This window comes from Vicugna pacos, chromosome 6 (genome assembly GCF_048564905.1).
Source record: "Vicugna pacos chromosome 6, VicPac4, whole genome shotgun sequence".
NCBI classification, from domain to species: domain Eukaryota; kingdom Metazoa; phylum Chordata; class Mammalia; order Artiodactyla; family Camelidae; genus Vicugna; species Vicugna pacos.
The window spans coordinates 2,117,250-2,123,176 of record NC_132992.1 but is presented as its reverse complement, the minus strand read 5'-3'; the positions used below and the strand labels follow the sequence as shown (position 1 = coordinate 2,123,176).

At 42.7% G+C, this 5,927-nt stretch overlaps 1 non-coding gene across 1 annotated transcript; it reads left to right on the top strand.

Moving 5' to 3' along the window:
- Window positions 1–5,529: 5,529 nt before the first annotated feature.
- On the top strand, window positions 5,530–5,636 carry LOC116281249 (U6 spliceosomal RNA). Its single transcript, XR_004190670.2, has one exon. It is a non-coding gene; the product is annotated as a U6 spliceosomal RNA (small nuclear RNA).
- Window positions 5,637–5,927: the final 291 nt, after the last annotated feature.

The window sequence follows — 5,927 nt, the reverse complement described above, 5'->3', positions numbered from 1 at the left end:
GTAAAATGATTATGAATCAATAAAAAAAAGAAAAAAAAGAATTCTCCTTGGGTATCCAGCTTGAGAGCGGCTTCTGTTTCCCCCATGCCTGAGCAGCCTCTTCCTCCTCTGTCTTCAGCCTGCCCCTGCCTCCTGCCCCCTTTCTCTCCCTCCCCCCTGCCTTCCCGCACGCCTGCCCCTCCCCATTCTCTTTCTTTAGTCTGCTCCTTTGGGGGCTAGGTGATGGGCAAGTATGTTGCTAACATATCAAGCTCCTCATCTGGTCTGTGGTTGCTCTTGTCCCTGGGTGGCCAAGAACACAGTATTCCTTCTTTCTGCACCGCTCTGTATCCTGGCTGGTTTTCAGAATGTGCAGCCCCATCGCCCAGCCTCTCTCAGCAGCCCCACCCTTGCCAGCAACCCGACAGAGCTCACAGTTCTCCCATGTTTTCTTCCTATAGACAACCCATTTATTTCCCAGTCTGACATCTCTTGAGAGACCAAATCTCTTACATCAGTGTCTAGATGGAGCATTTGCCGATTCAGTCCAAGACATTATGAGTTGCGTTTTTATTGCTTTCCCAATCCTTGTGCACAGATTTTATTGTGCTCGGAGTTTAAAATGTAATAAACAAGGAGAAAAAAAATTTTTTTTAAGTCACTGACTGAAGACTGCAGCCTAAGAAAATCTTTAACAGACCCTTGTAAGTTCTGTTGCTGGGGAGTTACTTGTCCAACAGACCTGGAACAGTTTAAAAAAGGAGGAGTGGGGGTTTGGTTAACATTAAAGAAACACAAAGAGTTTTCATCTGGCTCTGGGGGAGACCAGAGCCACAGAGGGAACAAGAAAAGAAAGAGGGGATTGAGCATTTTTGCAAACAAATGATAAAACTGCCTTTTAAAGAAGTTGGGGGGGGGGGACCCCTTGTCCAAACAAGACTTTTGCCAGGGTAGGAAATCATTTCTGCAATTGTTTACAATGCTCAGGCAGCCCGTCCAAAGTCAACATGGCCTGGGAGCGTTGCCTTGGAGCCTCCTGCTCTTTGCCAGCCGCCTGCCAGCTCGGGCTCAGCTATTTCTGGGACTTAGTTCCCTCCCTTGAAAAACAAACTGTGGCCCTCACTGTCATCCCCAATAAAACCCCTAGTTTCTGCAGCCTTAATCCTGTTTTCCAGGAGAGTCGTCCAAATGGGGGCCTGGATGCTAAGTGTTGGGTGTCAGAGAGTCAGTGGGGGCAGAAGCCTTTCATCTGCAAGGTGCCAAGGTGGAAATTTCCATTGCACTCCAAGACGGCTTCACCTGTGGCCAAGGGAACCCATTCTGTCTCCAAAGGGGAGACCCTGGCTAATGGACTTCCTGAAATGCGTGCCCCTTCTTACAGTCTGTTCTATAAATCCAGGGCAAAGTTTGCTTTCACTGAAAAGCACTGTGATTACTAGTAATAACTCTCTACACCTGGCTATCACTTTCGTGTAGAAAAGATTTCTACTTCTGTTATCTTACCTGATTGCCACCATGAGAAAGGCATTAATTACATAATCTCACTTATGTAATTAATTCATCTATTCACTTCCTGGTTTTGTGTTAATCATACAGTCAGATGGTTTGAAGAATTTCAACTGAGAATACAGTCTCCCTTTCATTCTGTCCCTCATCCTCTCAGCCTGTACCTACCTGTGGGTAACCACTGTTGTTCATTTCTTGGGTATCTTTCCAGAAATGTTTTATGCATGTGTAAGCAAGTTGGAGTGGTACAAGGAAAGAGTAGTGCACTGAGACAGAATAGTCCCAGGGACTAGTCCTAGCTCTGCTTCTCATCTGCTGTGTGACTTCCTACGTGCCACTCTCCCTCTCTGGACCTCACACCCGTCATTTGTGAAAACGGGTACTAACAGCTAACGTTCCTTAGACTTATGTTTATGACGTGTATTAGTTGAATTAAGTTCACCACAACCATATAAGGAGGCATTATTAGCCTGATTTATCAATGACAGAACTGAGGCACAGAGAAATTAAATAACTCACCCACGTCACGGCTAGAGGAGAGCCTGAAGTTTATGAAGCCAGGCAGCCTAACAGCAGCGCTCACAGCCGCGTAGACCACTGCGCTGTACACTGCAGTCCACTGATTGACAATACTGATAATGGCTTGAGGCCGGAGGCTGATCCAGGGAGGTTCCTCCCAAGTCTGATATCTATGGTCCTGTGTCCAGTTCCTGTGAGACTCTGGCCAGGCAGCTCTGACTCACTCAACCCCATTTAGACGGACAGCTGGCAGAGAGCAGCAGGCAGGAGGGCAAGGCTCAGGCACGAACCCTGATGTCAGCCCAGCGTCTCCCTCTCTGTCCCTCCAGGGGCATCAGGACGACTTAGAAACAATTTTGTATTTTTATCAAAAGTAGTAATGTACATAATTTAAAAAAAAACCAACTAGTGAACTAGTATTTGGAGACTTAAAACAAAAAGACAGCATCCCAGAACAACTGCTTAACCCTTCTACTTCTTTACGTATTTATCTCCATTATTCGAAATGAAGGGGTTACTTTTTCTGTAAGAGGGCAAACTTTTTCTGTAAAAATGCTACACAGTAAATATTTGCAGCTTCCTGGACCATGCAGTCTTTGTTGCCACTATTCAGATCTCCTTGTATCTAGAAAGCAGCCGTAGGCAATGTAGGTAAACGAGTGGGTATGGATGTGTCCCAGTACTTTAGTTACAAAAACAGATTTGGCCGGTGGGCTGTGGTTGGTTGACACCTGTCTAATTGCTGAATCTTATATTTCTTAATTTTCTTAATTTGGAATTTCCGGCATTGCCTGCTAATTTTCTATCATGGCAGAGAAGAACTTCCCTTTCTTATTTACCCTCTGCCGTTGTTTATCCTCCTGAGTCATCCTAATAGAGTTATAATTATCACTTAAATCAATATTCAATATTTGCATTATTGTGACCGGGTAAATATTATTCTCTGCTGAGTTAAGTAGTCAACCATGTGACATTTCCTTTCTCAGACAGCTTTTGTCTTTACCTGGAATTGACAACTATCTCATTCTTTTTTTTTTTTTTCATTTGCATAGTTTCTTTGACCTTCAACAGGCTTTCTCAGACAGTTTTCTACATGGTTTAACAGATAGTGTATCCGTGTCTTCTTTTTCCTCCAGTGCCACTGTTTTACTGGAGCCCCTCCCGGAACCCTCCAGCCTCCTGCTCCAGTGTGGTCTGGGTACCCCCTGGGCTTGGGCTCAGCTCTTATTCTCGGACATTCTTTCTCCTAGGAAGAAAGGAGAAGTCCACTGGATCTCTTTTCTATGTTGGATCTCTTTTTCCTAGATCCCATATCTTCTTCTCTGACTTACTCCCTCGTTTTGCTGGAGCACATACTCTAATAGATTCCTGAGAAGGGGTACATGAGAGGTAAAATTTTGAAACCTGGAATATCTGAAAATGTCTTTAATCGCCCATCACTCTTAAATGATAGTTTTGCAGGGTGTGGAATTCTAGACTGGAAATCATTTTTTCCTACATTTTAAAGCATATGGGTTCTTAGAAGTCTGATACCTTTTTGACACTCAGTTCTTTGTATGCAGTCTGTTTTTTCTTGTCTAGAAGTTTTTATGTTCTTCTCTTTATTCCTAAGGTTCTGCAGTTTCTATGTGATATACCTTGGTGAGGCCTAATTTCCAGTCATCATGTCGGGCACTCAGTGGACCCTTTCAATTTGAACGTTCATGTCTTTAGTTCTGAGAAATTTCTTTGTAATATTTCTTTCATAATTTCCTCCCCATCCATTTTCTCTTTTCTTTCTTCCTGAAACTCCAATTTGTTGGCTTTTTAACACTTCATTGATTTTTTTCCCCCAATTTTCTGCTTTTATCTTGTTAATTTACTTTTGGAGGAATTTCCTGGACCCTAACTTCCAACCCTTCTTTATTTTTATTCCAGCTGCCACACTTATGGTTTCTCCAAGCTTTGTCTTGTTCTTTGTTGCTTTCACAGCATTGTGTTCTTTTTACACATTCTCAGGATCTTTTCTGACTCTTACTCTAGGATATTAATTATGGATGGGATTTTTTTTTGTTTTATTCTGCTCCCGGCATTGTCCTTGTTTCCTCTAGTTCTTATTTTATGTTTGTTTTATTCTGTCTTTACTGTTGGAAGCTTTTTTTCAACTTACTTGAAATCTTTGTCTATTCTTATGAAAGAGTGAGATGCTGAAAAGTTTTATGGAAATTCTGTATTCGTAGAGAGGGTAGTCAACTCAGGGGCCACACTGAAGGGGCTAGAGCAGGGAAAGTATTTTGGGGAGACACTCTTAAGTGGACACTCTTAAGTGTCATTATCAACCAAGCCTCTTATTTTTAGCTTTCTGCATACCTGGTGCCCCCAGCTCCTGAGTCTTACTGGATTTCTACAAGGCGAACCAGCTTACTTCTCATGGTTTCATCAGTGTAGTCTGTAAAGAGTTGGCTTCTTCTACCCTGATAAGATGGACTGGATGCCTCTATCAGCTTTGACCCCCTCTAACATATTGAGAACTCTCATAACATATTGACTCTCAGTAACATATTGACTTACCTGTATAAAGACCCCCATCTTGTTTCCATTCTTGTACTCTTGTCTCTGTGGCCCTAGTCTTTGTTCTTATTGCAATGCCCCGCAGCTGGTCTCTTGGCTTCCTTCCCTGTCCCTTTACAGTTTATTATCCACACAGAAACAAGAGGGCGTCTTTATACAGGTAAGTCACAACACCAGAACGTGGACATTCCTTCGGACACTGCCCGAGCCTCTTCGATAATCAAAGCATGATATAAAGGGGAGGGGGGGATAAGGTAGGAGACTGTCCTAGATTTAAAATCTTCAGGAAACATACTTTGAAAATGCAATGTGTGATCCTGAGTCAAACCAACTGGAAAAAGACATTTTGGAACGATTGGTGAAATTTGAATACAGATATGAAAGGGTCATTAATTCTGTTAGGAACACATTTAATATCATGGTTATGTGGGAAATGTCTTCATTTTCTAGAGATACACATTGAATTATCATGAAATAGCACAATGTCTGAAAAATGGCTTTCAAAATCTGAGCCAAAAAAAAAAAAAAAGAATGAAGCAAACAGGGCAAAATGTTAATAATGATTAAATTCAGGTGGTAGGTACGCATTATCCTACTTTCCCTATTTTTACATATGTTTGAAAATTTTTTTTATAAAGGGGATGGGGGAGTAATATTATGCTATTCGAGCCTTTCCATGGCTTCCTAGCTCCTTAAGGTAAAACTCAGAGCTCTCACTATGGCCGTCAGGCCCTGTGAGATCTGGCCCCCAGTTGCTCCTAGATCTCCCCACCTGCTGTTCTCCCCTGTGCTTGGGTCCCAGCTGCACTAGCTCCCTTGCTGTTCTTGCCAAGACCATTGGTGCTGCCTCAGGGCCATTGCATATACGATTGCTCTGCCTGGCACATTCTCCAATGCCCCCCACCTCCACCCTCCATAGTCAGTGGGCCACCCCCTATCCCGTTCAGGACTCTGCCTCAAATGCAACCCCATCAGGTGCTCAATTCAGCAGCACATATACTAAAGTTGGAACGATACAGAGAAGATTAGCGTGGCCCCTGCACAAGGATGACACGCAAATTCGTGAAGCGTTCCATATTTTTCGATGAAAATGAACATAGGTATATTCATGTATGACTGAAAAATTATGCTGCACACCAGAAATTGACACAGCATTGTAAACTGACTGTAACTCAATTAAAAAAAAAATGCAAGCCCGTCAGAAAGACCTTTTCTGACCCTTCGTCTGAAATAACATTTCCTTTCTTCTCTGCAGCATTTTCTCTTCCTCTTTTCCTGCTTCCGTGTATTGTCACCTGCCTTTTTAAAAAAAGTGTGGTAAATGTACTTCACATGAAATTTACCATTTCAGCCATTTCAGAGTTTGCAATTCA